The sequence below is a fragment of the Dasypus novemcinctus genome, chromosome 23 (assembly GCF_030445035.2).
Source record: "Dasypus novemcinctus isolate mDasNov1 chromosome 23, mDasNov1.1.hap2, whole genome shotgun sequence".
In the NCBI taxonomy this organism is placed as follows: Eukaryota; Metazoa; Chordata; class Mammalia; order Cingulata; family Dasypodidae; genus Dasypus; species Dasypus novemcinctus.
In genome coordinates, this window is record NC_080695.1 from 60193835 (window position 1) to 60209318 (window position 15484).

Consider the following 15484-nt stretch of genomic DNA (forward strand, 5'->3'; position numbering starts at 1 on the left):
AGAGTTGGTCTATTCAGATTTTTTCAGATGGGAGTACATTGTGCTTCTTTGACAGGGATATCTATGTCCTTCAACAGGGTTGGGAAATTTTCTACCGTTATTTCTTCAAATATTCCTTCTGCCCTTTTTCCTTTCTCTTCTCCTTCTGGGATACCCATGACACCTATGTTTGCACATCTTTTGCAGTCATTTAGTTCCTTGGGACCTTGTTCAATTTTTCCATTCTTTTCATCATCCGTTCTCTTGTATGTTCACTTTCAGAGACCAATTTTTCTAGCTCACCAATCCTTTCTTCTGCCCTTCAAATCTTCTGTTATATGATTCCAATGTTTTTAAAATTTCATTTATTGAAATTTTCATTCCCATAAGATCTGCTATTTTTCTATGTGTGCTTTCAAATTCTCCTTTGTGCTCATCCAGTTTCTTAATATCCTTAATCTCTTGAGCCATCTCATTGAATTTTATTAAGGAGATTTGTCTGAACATATATAATTAGTTGTCTCAACTCCTTTATATCATCTGGAAGCTTATCTTGTTCCTTTAACTGGGCCATATCTTCCTGTTTCTTGGTGTGGCTTGTAATTTTTTGTTGGTGTCTTGGCATCTGGATTATTAGAGTATTTATTCTAGGTGCAGTTTTTCTGTTTAGTTTAGGGCTTCCTGCCCTTTCTCTCTTGCTGGTTGTGCAGTAGGAGTCAAGGATATAATTGGTGCTATAAGCTGCGAAGGCTCAAGCTGCCCTCATTGCCCCTGGGACCAATGAAGCTTTTCCCAACTTCCTCCTTTGCCAGAGGTAGGGACAGAATCACAGCTGTGTGGAAAAATCCAAGTTGTACAGGTATAGACTGTAGTTGCCCAGAGAACTGATTAAGTTTCATGCCCTTTTCTTCCCTGCCTGGGTTGGGGATGGAGTTGCAGGTGTGAGCAGCAATCTATGCAGTGCAAGTCCAAGAGGACTGTAGTTGCCCTGGTAGACTTCCTATTATTTGGTTTGTGCCAGCTAAAGGTACCTGAAGTTACCTGGATAGGGTGGTGAAGGGCTTGCCAGTCTCCTCCCTGTTGGAGGTGGGGTTAAAGGCTAGCTTAGGGCTGTAGGCTAATCTGGGTGAAAGAAACCAGTTCCCACTGTCACTGCGATTTTCGGTCAGCCCAGCTTCCACTCAGGCTGGGGGTGGAGTAAAAATGGCGGCCACCGGCGTCTTTGCGATTTGGACAGATTCACACCCCCACTCTTCCTAGGGTTATACCTCAGGCAGCCAAGTCTACTAATCAGTGGCCAAAATCGGCAGCCAGCTGCCCCTTCTTCCCCTGTTTTTGGGAAATGGAACTTCCAATTCCAGCCACAGAATACATAGCTCCTGGGGCAGCTTGCACTACCAGAGTAAGATAATCACCAGCCTCCATGGCTTAGCTGGTAATTTCCTGGAGAGGCTGGTGCAGGTTCCTGCAGCTTCCTCCATGCTGGAGGTAGCACTGGGGCCTAGGCTAGCCCTGCAATCTGACCTGTATGGAAAGAAGCCAGTCCCTACCAGCACTGGCATTTTCAGTCCTCCCCACTTCCCCTGGAGCCAGGCGTGGAGTTAAGATGGTGACTCCTGGCCTCTCTCTGACTGGGACAGGCTCAAACTTGAACTGTTCTCAGGATTATACATTAGCCCGCTGAATTTACTCATTAGTAGCTGAAGTTGGTGCCCAACCGACTCTTCTTCCCTCATTTTGGGGAAGTGGAGCTTTCAATTCCAGCCATGAAACAGCTGCTGAGGCGGCTTGTGCCTCCCATGGAGGATGGGCACCAGCCTACAGGGTGTGGAGTGCTCTTCTTATGAGTCTTCTCTGCAGATAGACAGCCTCCTTTTCCCATTCCTTCAAGGATGTTGCAAGATGCCCTTCTGGCCTCCTGGAGCCCCCAAACAGGTGCTTCAGCTAGCCCCAGAGAGCTCTGGGTGTTTACTAAGTGCCCGGTCACACTGACTCTAGGAATGCCTTACTCTGCTGCCATCTTGCTGTCTTCCTGGCTTGTTCTTTGATGCTTTGAAGCCAGGCATTGACTTCTCCTCTCTAACTAGGAAAATCCTAGAGGCATCTTCTTCTAACAGAAGGCTGTTATGTCTACATTGCAAATCTGTTGTTTCATGTAGCCACCTTCATCTATTATCTTAGCTAGATGATAACTAGCAGCTTCTACATCAATATTTGCTGCCCCACCTTGTACTTTTGTGTTTCAGAGATGGTTTCTTTCCTTAAACCTCTTGAAACAAATTCTGCTAGCTTCAGACTTCTCTACTGTACCTTCCTTACCCCTCTCAGCCTTCACAGAATTGAAGAGAAGCAGGGCCTTGCCCTGGATTAGGCTTTGGCTTAAGGGAATACTGTGGTTGGTTTGATCTTCTATCCAGACCACTAAAACTTCCTCCATATCAGCAATAAGGCTGCTTTGCTTTCTTACCATCCATGTATAGCACTGGAATAGCACTGTTAATTTCTATCAAGAGCTTTTCTTTTGCATTCACAACTTGGCTAGCTTTCTGGCACAAGAGGCATAGCTTTCAGCCTATCTTGGCTTTCCACATACCATCCTCAACTAAGCCTAGTCATATCTGGCTTTGATGTTTTTAAATTTCACTTTTAAAATATGGACAAATTAAATCATATACAAAAACAGACAGAATAGTATATCAGTCTGTCAATAATTATCAACTCATCCAGCTTTTAATTTAAAGTGAAAGAAGTGTGACTCTCCCTTTCCCTTGAACACTTAGAAGCGACTATTGGGTTATTAATTTGTTTAATTTCAATAGAGTTTTGTTTCAGGGAATAGGGAGGCCCAAGGAGAGGGAGATAGTGGACCAGGCAGCTGGTGGAACAGTCAGAAACACATAACATTTATCAATTAAGTTTGCCATCTTATGTGGGCATGTTTCCTAGTGTCCCAAAATAATTACAATAGTAACATCAAGGATCACTGATCACAGACCACCATAACAGATAAAATAAGAATGAAAAATTTGAAATATGCCAGAATTACCAAAATGTGACACAGAGACACAAAGTGAGTACACACATGTTGGAAAAATGGCTATGATAGAAGTGCTTGATGTAGGGTTGTCACAAACCTTCAAATATGTAAAAAATGCAATATCTGTAAAGCACAATAGTGAAGAGCAATAAAGTGAGGCATGCCTGTAAAGCAATAATTATAACATAATGGTTAACATTTACCTATCATTAATAATATGCCTTGCATTCTGTTGACGTATTTATATATTTGATCTTGTTTAATCCTCCTATGGATATTATATAAACAAGGAAACTGAGGCACAGAGTGGTTGAGTAACTTGGCCATAGTCGCAGTGCTGGTAAGTGGCAGAACAAGGCTAGAGCCAAGATAGTCAAACTTCAGAGCCTATGTGGTTAAACCATCACCCTAGTTTGCCTCTTTAGTGCACAGGTGCATAAGATGACAAGGAATTTGGTCAAACAAATAAAATTGACAGTATTCAACCACTTTTAGCTTACAAAATGGCAATCCATATGGTGTAATCTATTGGAAAATGGACAGAAATAAGGTGAAACTCAGGTTAGTAGTTCAAAGCTAGCATCCCTAAGGCTGTTGTACTTTAGCTGAGTTTGCAAAGATACAGAGACAAAGAGTTTTGGAAAGAGTGATTTAGGCAGAAAACAGAGCAGGAGTCAAGTTGCTGGGCCAAGAAAGAGTATAATGCAGTCATATTGACTAGAGCTTTGTGTGTTTGTTTGAAGAATGGTGGGAAATGAGTCCAAAAAAAAAATATGTAGAGGCCAGAACCTGAAGAGACTCCGGTTAAACTGAATCCGAACCTTTCATGTGAAAACTATGGGCTCTTTTGATTCCTTGCCTGATTCTCTTCATGGTTGTGTTGACTTACTCAAGCTCTCTGGGGCCTCTGTATCTTCTTGTCCTCTGTGGAGTTCCAAGTACAACACTTGACACACAGAACATGCTCACCAAATGTGCCTATCAGCCAATTGACCACCCCAAGACTATTGTGGTGATGGTGCTATCAGACCTACCTGTAATTTCAAAGAGGTTGCAAGAGATCTTCTGATTTTTACTACTAAGGAAAGTTGTTTATATTTTTTCTTTAATTATTAAGCACCTTTCAGGTCTTGGCAGTGAAAAGCATCCTAAAATCAAAGGATTGCTGTATTGCTGCAAGATATATATTTAAATTCAGGCTCAACTAATTTATATTCAGCACTTAATGTTTGTCAGGTACTATCATTTAACTAAATTCACTGGGTCTCCAAAATAACATTGAAAAATAGGATATATTGTCTCTCAATTATATAGATAAGGAAACTGAATCAGGCAAGTTAAGAGATTTGCTCATGAAATCTGAATTTGAATCTGGTTCTCCTTGTTCTTTTGTTCTTTTTCCTTGCTATTTCCTCTACCAAGGTGATGCCAGGGAATCTATTGTGATGATGATGATGGTGGTGGTGACAATGGTGCTGAGGGTAATGATGTTAATTATGAAGATGGGAGAAGTAGTCATAAGAGGACTAACTGCAAAGGTTGCTGGCACTTAGAATAATAACTTCATTTACTCTTTGGAGACCTTCTATAATGAAGTTCTTTATTATCCCCAATTTCCAATGAGAAAACTAAGGTTCACAAGGGTTAAGAAACCTGCTGAGATCAAAAAGCTTATTCATGGCAGGATTGGGATTTAAAACTAGGGCTAGGAGAGTCTGTAATAGAAGAATCTGCTTGCTTTAGATTCCAGCCCCCACTCATGGTCCGAACCCTCTCACTCTTCCTCCCCCAAAGAAGGAAGAACTGGGAGAACCTCTCCTTGGAACTCATAGCAAGATTCTCAGCATCCTGTGTCACCATGACAACTAACCTTAGTCACTCTCCTCACAAGGAGGGAAAAAGCAAAAGTCAAACAGATCTTCCCCAGGAACAGTTTGTGGGCAAACAAGGGGCCAGTGTGCCCAGGCCTCTGATGTCCTCACTTAAATAGGGTGACTCACTCCTGGAATAGGAGCTGGGAAGCAGGCCAGTTTCCTAAATAGGTAAGGTTAATGGTGTTCTTGGAAAGTCTTTGGGTGATTTCGAAAAATTAATCCTTTATCCCCCACAATCTGAGCTTGTAAATGAGCAGATTAGAAACCAAAGGGAAGAAACAAATGGGAGTTCCCGGCAAGGGATTTTTGAACAGTACAGCTTCCTTCTTAGGCTGGCATCATCTTGTTTCACCTCTCTTGCCCATCCTTTGGCAAGGGCTTATACGCTTGAAGACTTTCAAGCCTCGAAAGAATGTGGACTCCAAGAAGGCAGGGGCCATATCATGCTCTTCACTTCTGAATATAGTGTCCAACACAGAGCCTGACTTGTGGTGGGGCACTTATTACTTACTGATCAATTAACTGATCAATTGCAGACACAGGAGGTGTGATTTGATTGGGGCAGAATTATTTTGTTTCCAATATGTGGTAATTCAAAGCCGAATGTTTTGACTTCTCTAGGAAATGACAATTAAGGTGAGAGTTGACTGAGTAAAAGCAGCCAGTTAGATGAATATGGGGAAAGAGCCTTCCAGGCAGAAGGAACAACAAATTTAAAGTTTCTGAGAAGGGAAGGGCTTTAACATGTTTACAGGAGAGCCAGCCACTGTGCCCTGGAGAAAAGGGGAGCATGAGTGGGTAGGTGGGAGGAACTGAGTTTGGAGAGGCAGGCAGGGCAGCTCCTATAGCAAGGGCAAGGGTGTCTGATTTTATACCAAGTGTTATGTGAAGCCATTGGAGGGTTTTAAGCAAAAATGAAAGAAAGAGAGGAAGGAAGGGAAGGAGGAACGGAGGGAGGGAGGAGCATCATTCACCCTCTGTTCCCAATGCTTGGCGTATAACAGGTGCTCAAAAACTGGATGAATGAGCTGAGATAATGCATATAAAGTGCTTTTAAAACAATGAAGTGTTTCAGAAATGATAGTCATTATCATTTGGAGGAAAATAAGACCCTGCCCCCAATCCCATTCTCTTAGATGACAAAGTTCTTGCTTCTGGGTAATGAGGGTTAAAATCTTGAGGCACCTGGTTTTTATAGTACCTCTCTTCTGGTAAAACGATTTCAAGCTACACTAAGATGCATGTTTCTAGTACCACTGTACAGACTCGAGAAGAAATTTCCTCTAAGAATTCACTCATGGGCACCCGAGACAGAACAGCAAGGCCAGGAAGGAAAAAGGTCATGGGTTTTCCCTGATCCCTGATATGTGAGTCACATGGGGCTCAGACACGTGTGTAGGAGGTACATTCTGGTGAGGCCATGGCTCCTTCATCAACCACACATCGCCACTACTGTCTTTATCACTACATTCACTTGGAGACCGTGGTGGCTAGAATTGTGGCATGGTGGAGCACAAAGAGAAAGAGTGAACTGCAGTGGCTTATTGCCACCTGGGGTGCAAGCTGCTCACTAGAAATCTAAAGTGGGATGAGGAGGGGAGAAAGAAGAAGCAGTAGGAACAGAATTCGCTGGGTAGTTTAAAATGCACTGCTTTTGATTAAAGAAAAGCTACAACACCATGTTAAATAACCCAAGAACAAATTTCCACTGCACTATTGGTGAAGAAGGAGTTCTCTCCTCTGACCACACGCAATAGTCAGCCTTCCAACAAAAGGTCCAATTGGGAGTCTAGTGAACAATTAGGGAGACCAAGCAAAATCCACTGAACCTATCACCAAACACCAAGCCTGCCCAAAATTCTCTTCCTTGAAGTTTGAGAAAATGGAAAAAGAAAATAAAAAACAGCCTGGGTTTATGAAACAACTCCCCACCATAAATGAAATGGAACATTGCACTCAAGATGCATATTCAGTGCATACAATTTTAAAAGATTTACTATGAGCAAGAGAAGGAAATTTTTAAGAAAGCATCTGGTATATTGTCAATGGAATTCAGGAAAATGTGGACTTATAAGGAAATAGTTATATAAATGGAGGCACATCCATATGATAGAATATTATGCAGCCATTAAAAATGGGTCTTTAAAGACTAAATAATGATACAGAGAAATATTTACAATAGAATGTTATAGTTTATATTATTTTAAAATAATAAATGCCAAAGAATCCCAACTTACACATAAATGTTCTTAGCAGCTTTATTCATAACAGGAAAAAAAAAAACTGGAAACAAATCAAATATCCTTCAATGGGTGAATAGTTAAACTCTAGTATGTCCATATACTGATACATGCAACAACCTGGATGGAACTCAAGAGCATTATACCTAGCAAAAGAAAGTTTTAAAGTCAATTTAAATAGATGATATACTATATGCTTCCACTTATGTAATACTATTGAAATAACAAAACTTTAGAGCTGGAGAACAGATGAATGGTTGCCAAGGGAAAGGGATGGACTGGAGGGAGTGAGTGTAAAGGAGAAGCAAAAGGAGTTCCTTTGAAGTGCTGAACTGTTCTGTATCTTGATTGTAGTGGTAGTTACACAAATCTATATATGGGATACAATTGCATAGACCCATACACATACACATGTCCTAATAAATGCATGTGAAATATGAAAACTGGATGAGATCTGTAGTCTAGAAAACAGTATCATACCAGTGTTAATTTCCTGGTTTTGCTATTTTACTAAAGTAAGTCATATAAGAGGGCACAAATGCAGGAAAGCTGGAGGAACCATTTTTTTCAACTCCTGTGAGTCTATACTTATTTCAAAATAAAAAGTAAAAGAAAAATATATCCCAAAGAATCAAAATAATGTTTAAAAAAAGAAAATAAGAAATACAGAAAGAAAATTCTCCATTATAATAACAGTGGTTTTTCATAGCAAGTGGGATAATGGTCATTTTTATATTCTTTTATATACTTTTTAGTACATCCTAAATTTTCCACAGCACACGTGTTATTTTTAGAATTTGGGGGGGAAACATTATTATTATAAGTTTAGTGATTTGAAAAAAAATATTTTGCAGATGAAAACTAAATATTCAAGGAAAAATACATAAAATAAAGTAATAGAATAGAGTAAAAGAAGGAAAGAGACAAAAATGTCTTAATAAGGTAAGGAAACACTGCAAGAAAATACAAAATGTAAAAGCAAAGTTAAATCATACCTTGAAAGCTGTGCAGAATATTACAACAACTAAACCAATGATGTGTAGGACAAACACAAAAACCTCCCTCAGAAGGCAGAGTACAAGAAAAAAGACATGAAATAGTAAGAGATATGTGGACAGATACAGAGGATTGAACATGAAGATCTAACATACTATTAACTAGGGCTTCTCAGAAAACAATCAGAATTAGGATGAAAAAGCGATCATCAGAGATATAAAATACCAAAGCAACTTCCAAATTTATGGACAACCTGAATTTGTATTTGGGATAGACTGAATGCCACCATTTAGAATAAACATGATAATGTTTTAGAATTTCAATGATAAATTTTTAAAATTCTGCATGTAGTCATGCAGAAAACAAGATAAAAGAAAACAACTTAAAAATGGTTTACCTAGAAAGATTAAAGCATCTAACTGGTTTCAAACTTTTCTTCCAAATCATCAAGTTTTGAGGCAGAAAGTTTGTGACCCAAGAAACTCCACTCTGCCATTAGTGTGTGAGGAAATGATAAGGTAATCTCAATAAACAACAATAAGGCATTTAATAAATCCAGCACCTAATATTTACAAAAACTTAGTGCCTCAAGACAATTTTTTAATTGTCTCAAATTAACGATCAATACCATATCCAGTGATGTTTTAATTAGCATTAATAATAAGACAAACGAAGCCCACTGTTACTCATAAATGTTCTGGTTATTCTAGCCAATACAATATATCATGGGAAATAAAGTAGGAAATAAAATTATCATGACTTCATTAAGATGCAATTTCCTGCTTAGAAAAAAACTCAAGAGGAAAAAGTTGGAAATAATAAGTATGTTCAGAAGGTGGCCAGTTATCAAATCAATGTCTGCCTCTTCCCTATATATTTTCAATAAAGCAATTAGAAAATGCAAAATATATTCTATTCAGAGTAGCAATAATAAAAAAAATTAAAAATAAAATACATAGAACTATTTTAATAGATAAGACACATACACAGGCAGACATATACAACACAAAGACAAGCAATCTTGGCTGAGGGATATACATAAAAAATTGAAGAGCTCAATGTATCATTTTATTAAGTAGGAAAACTCAATTTATTAAAATATCACTTCTTCCAAAATTAATTCAATGCAAATCAGAATCCTGAAAGGGATTATTTTAGAACTTAATAAAACTATTCTAAAGTTCATTTAAAAATATAAAAGAATGAGATGGCCAAAAGATTTAGGAGGAAACAGGAGAGATTTAATGAAGGGTAACTTGTCCTGCTAGAAATTAAAATTTTAGTAAGGTACTACATAAAATTAGATCACAGCAGACAAGCTGATATATAGTAAAACAGAAAATATGTGCAGAAATAATTATATATATATATATCTAAGTATCAATTTTCTATCTCTATCAATTTTCTATCATCTATCTATGAATTAAATAAATTTTGTAAGTATCAATACAAACTGGCAGTGAAATGAAAGACCAATGATGCTAGAAAATTAATTATCTATTTGTTATGATGGGAAACAATTCCCAATCTGACAACACACACCAAAATAAATTCCAACTAGATCAAATGTAAAATGCAAATAAACAAGTAAAATCATTTAAAAAAACATGAAGTAGGTAAATATTTATTTATCTTACATCTGAAGAGGAAGAAATTTGTAAGCAATGGAAGAAAGCATGAAGCAAACACAACAAATTTGATTTGTATATAGAACATATTATCACTATAAACAAAATAAGAGTAAAACAAATTAAAACTATATCAGGGGAAACAGATGTGGCTCAACCAATTGGGCTCCCATCTACCATATAGAAGTTCCAGGGTTCAATGGCCAGGACCTCCTGGTGAGGGCAAGCTGGCCCATGCAGCAAGCTTCCCACACAGAGTGCCAGCCCACACAGAAATGCTGCCCCATGCAGGAGTACTGCCCTGTGTGGGAATGCCGCCCAGTGTGGGAAAGCCACCCTGTGCAGGTGGCCAATGCTGAGAGCTGGCACAGCAAGGTGATGCAACGAGAGAGAGAGGAGAGAAAATAAGAAGACATAGCAGAACAGGTAGATGAGATGGGGCAGGAAAGTAATCACCTCTCTCCCACTCTGGAAGTTCCCAGGATCGGTTCCTGGAGCTGCCTAACGAGAATGCAAGCAGAACACACAGTGAACAGACACAAAGAGCAAACAACAGGGCAGGGGAGGGGAAACTATATCAGATAAAAGTTTGCTATTTACTTAGCATATGAATCCATAAGAAAATATTAAAATCCTATGGGAAAATTGACAAAGGACATGAACAGGCAATTGCAAGCAAAAAAAAAAAAGAACAAATGACAAAATGATGGAAAATTATCAGTTGCATTACTATTGAGATAAACAAAACTACAAATAAATAGGATGCCTTTTTTCCTATCAAATAAAAGGGAGAAAAAAGTTAAGGTGATACTACTCAATTCTGGTGTTGATACAGTTAAATGGTCAAGTATAAACACTCCTGGTGGCAAGGGAAATTGATACAAAGTTTGTAGTAAACAATTTGACAATAAGTTTCAAAGAGTTTTAAAAATGTTCAACCTCCTTGACCCAGTAATTCTTCTAGAAATCTACCTTAAGAAAATAGCCTTGGGTTTCTTTAAGAATATGGAGATGTTTTTGTATTCAAGGATATCCAGGGAGAAAGGCCTCTGTCAGAGAACCACTCCTTGGTCACATCAAGAGAAAGGGAGAGACCAGTCTTGTCAGTGAATTTGGGAAAAGAAACTGGGCCTCCTTATTCCTCTCCCTTTGGGTCGGATCTGCCTTCCTGCAGAGAGGGACCTTCTAGTCTGTTCTTCTGACACACAGTGAGAGGCCCCCGAGCAGGAAGATTGAAGTTTACCAGCACTGCTGGGGTCAAATTCTGGGGTAAAATATCAGGGAGCTCTGGGCTGCCCATCTAGGGCACATTCTCTGAACTAGTCATTCCTCAGTAATCTGATGTTTGGTCCCTACCTGTTTTAACTCCTGTGTCTAACCCTCAACAGTTTTTGAAGTTGGACAGGAACAAAAAAGATTCATTTATTAGCTCCTTTCAGGTCCCAACTCAGTGATATTTATAACCACATGCCAAAAACAGAAAACAACATAGTTATAGAAAGCAAGGGGATTGATAAATCAATATTCATTTACTATAAGAAAGAAGACTGTACAGACTTTAAAATTGGTTCTGCCCAAGAAGACAAAGGAAAATGAACATTATTTAAGATCAAATGGAAAAAAGCATGTAACAAAAATAATATCTATATAAATATATGTTTAAATTATTAATACATAGAGGGAATAAAATACTAGAAGGAAATATCTCTGGGTTCTCAGGATATGGATGATTCTTATTATTTTCTCCTTTCTACCTTTTGGTATTATATAAATTCCCTACAATATGTTTGTACTGTTTTTATAATAAAGAAAAAAGTACATGTTATTTTTGAAGAATGTGGAATCTCAGAGGTCACAGTGACTTTGTACTATTTCTCCTCTGCACATCAGGAGGAATAAACCCTTTGATTTTGGCCCAGGGTGCTTTGAACACGTAAGTACAAACCTACTAAAGGTGTATTTTGAGACAATTCAGCACAATTGGTCTCAGGCAGAGAATCTGACAACACTTAGTCCTCTTGTCCTTGGATAGGGTCCATGCATCCATCCAGCTACCTGTATAAAGAACACTGGTTGAGAAAGGGCTGTGTGCCTGGCACTGTGCTTAAGGTCACAGATATGGACTCGAGAGGGTCAAGGCTCACCCCCTAAGAAGTACTAGATGGCAGAAAGATAAACACACACATGAATATAGTGATGTGATGAAAAGAAGCTGCATGGAAGCATACTTGGAGTTCCGTAGTTTCAGAAATGGAGAAACTAGCATGAAGCCTGTGTGGAATTTTCATGGAAGGAAATAACATTTGGTCTGGGTCTTGAAGGGGGCCTGGTGGACAGAGTATTCCAACTATAACAACAGAGTAAGAGAAAGAGAGCCAGAGATCATAAAGACAGAAAGGGATAGACAGAGATGATAGAGATGAAAGATGATAGAGATAGATGGAGAAGGCAGAGAGAGAAAGAGATGATAGAAACAGAGCAAGAGAGAGAGAATATTTATGGAGTAAACACCAGTGTCTTAAAACATGTAATGTGAGAAGGAGGATGCCCCAGTGTACCAGTAAAGTTTCCTTGGCAGTAAATCACAGAAGCTGACTCTAATCAAGGGAGTCAAAGAGCTTACTTGAAGAATGTAAGGTATCACCAAGACTTACCAAGAACATTGGAGAAGCAGGCTCAGAAAGTGCAGTTGCAAGTATCTAGGAAGCAAGAACGGTTTCTCTTCTAGAAAATGCAGCAGGGTGGATCACATGATTTCAATCCACTATTTCACACAAGAGTGATTTCCAGGGATGGAGAATTTGAGGGACTAGCAAGAGTCACTTAGCCACCTCTTGTCTGGAGGAGTGCAGTGCACTCTGATTTACAGTCCTGCCAGAGAGTGCCAAATGCAGGCAGGAAAATTTCCCCAAAGCCAAACCTGATACACTTGCCTAGAAGAGTAGTTCTTAACCAGGGGTGACTTTGCTTCTCAGGGAACACAGAATATTTGGCAATGACTGGAGATGTTTTTGCTTGTCACAATTCAGAGGGACATGGTGGAAATGCTACCAGCATATAGTTAGTAGAAACCACCTATAATGCACAGGACAGCCCTCCAGAACAAAGAGTTATATAGCCCACAATGTTAACAGTGTTGATGTTGAGAAACCCTGAAATGGAAGAAGTGAGAATGTATGTGGGGACAGAAATGACAGAAGACCATGGGGCAAGAGAGGAGGAGTGGTAGAAGAGAGATGGAGTCATAAAATGATTTGTAATGAACTTAGATTTTATTTTGAAGGCAATGGAAGGCTGTTGAAAGAGGTATATAGCCCAGAGAGGGGCATGATATGCATGGCATTACCCACAACAATCCCCTCTTCTCCAACTTCATAGAAACGTTCCTCATTTGTAAGTACATGCCTTTTAAATTTTTGCTTGTCTGTTAATAGTTTATTGCTAATCAGTAAGTATCAATAGGTCCAGGACCATACCTGCTTTATTTACTGCAGTATTCCAGTGCCTAGAATGGTGCCTGGTACATAGCAGAGGTTCAATAAATACTTGTTGGAAGAATGAAAGAATACATGGATGGATGGATGGTGGATGTGTGGCTGGATGGCTGGGTGGAAGGGTAGATGGAGAGATTTATAGATGGATGGGTGGATGGATGGACTGGTGAATGAAATAATAATAATATGATATGGCATTTAAAAATACTGGGTTGGCTCACAGTATAATATTATAAGAAAAGGATCTAGCATTTAAAAATACTTTGTATAGAGGAGAGTATAGGAGACTCCTAGAAGATGGAGGATTAGAGAGGCAGAGGGATTACTTGTTGCCCAGAAAAAAAATAGCTTAGAGGATAAGCAGAGACTGTCTGGAGGGCTGTTCTGGGGCTCAGGACACCAGATGAAGGTGAGACACCACCCAGAAGAGAGAAGGATGAAGGAAAGGAGTCTCAGCTTGCTGAAAAGTCCTGTGAGTAGAGCTGCAAAGCAGCAGTGGGTGCCCTTCCCCCTACCTAAGGAGCAAATAGCAGTCTGCAGACAGCAGCACCTGTGGAAAGCAGTAGCTGCAGACTGAGGAGGTTGCAGGGTGCCTCTTCCCCCAGGAAAATAGAGAGGGAGGGTCACAACCTACAGAAAATTCAGATTTTGGCCAGCAAACTAGTCTGATGCAAGAGAGGGGGTCACATACTTCCAGGTCAGCTGGGAGGGGCCAGTATATTGTTTGCCCTGAGAGCTGCAAGGTAGCTAAAGATAACCTGCCTTTTCAAACACCCATCTTACTGCCCTGGGATGGTTGCTGAAGAGGGAGAGGAAAGGTGGGTGTGGCCAGCCAAGGGAGGAGAAGAGCCTCTGAGAAAGTTTGTTTGTAAAGCTTTGCCAGCCCTGGGGACATTGCTTCCTCACTGCCCACCCACCTGAGGAGGTACACTGAATGCATTCCCCCCAGTACCTGGAATCTGAGCTGAGAGATCTGCTCAAGATCTCCATCTTCTGGCCAGAGTAAAAAGTGCATGAAAATGAAAAATAAATAAATTTTAAAAAGAGGCACCCTCTCCAAGGCCCTTGGAAACTGGCCTGCACCCCATTATGTTGTTAGCCTAGTTCAAGCAGCTGAAAGCAAAATCCTAAATATCTAGAACAAGTTGAACCAAGAGTCAAAGAACAGTGGTAGCACACAGCTACTTAACAGTAAATTCATAGTCAAGAGAGAGAAACTGAACATCAGAGTAAACTCAGAATCAGAATCAGATGCTTAGACATCAGCAAAAAAAATTACAAGCCATTCAAAGAAAAAAGAAGACATGGCTTAGGCAAAGGAACAAATCAAATCTCCAGATGAGACACAGGACTTAAAACAGCTAATCAATTAGGTTCACACAAATGTCCTAAATCAAACCATGGTGTTGAAGGACAACTAAATTTCTTTAAGACTAAAGAAATAAAAGACATTAAGAAGAAAAATTTGAAATCTTGGATTGAAAAATAACAGAACTCATGGGAATGAAAGGTATAATAAGAGAGATTAAAAATACAGTAGACACAAAAAGAAAGAAAAGCAAACAAACAAAAATACAATAGAGGCACACAATAGCAAATTTGAAATCATGGAAGAAAGAATCAGCAACATAGAAGAAAATACTACTGAAATTGAAAAGAAAGAAGAACAGAGAGAGACTATAATGGAAAAAAATGAACAGGGTCTCAGGGAGTTGAACGATATCATGAAGTACAACAACATATGCATTATGGGAATTCCAGAAGGAAATGAGAAGGAAAAGTGGGCATAAAGTATATTTGAGGAAATAATGGTTGAAAACTTCTCAACTCTCATTAAAGACATGAATATACATGTCCAGGAAGCACAGCAAACTCCAATTAGAATAAATCCAAATAGACCTACCCCAAGACACATAATATGCAGAAGGCCAAATGCCAAAGATAAAGACAAAATTCTGAAAGCAGCAAGGGGAAAATTAAACATCACATACAAAGGATGTCCAATAAGACTTAGTGTGGATTTCTCTTCAGAAACCATGGAGTTAAGAAGGCAGTAGTATGATATAATTATGGTACTGAAAGAGAAAAAGTTCCAGTCCAGAATTCTTCATCTGGCAAAACTGCCCTTCAAATATGACAGTAAACTTAACATACTCACAGATAAACAGAAACTAAGAGAGTTCATAAACAAGAATCCAACTCTTCAGGAAACACTAAAGGGAGTTCTGCAGCCAGA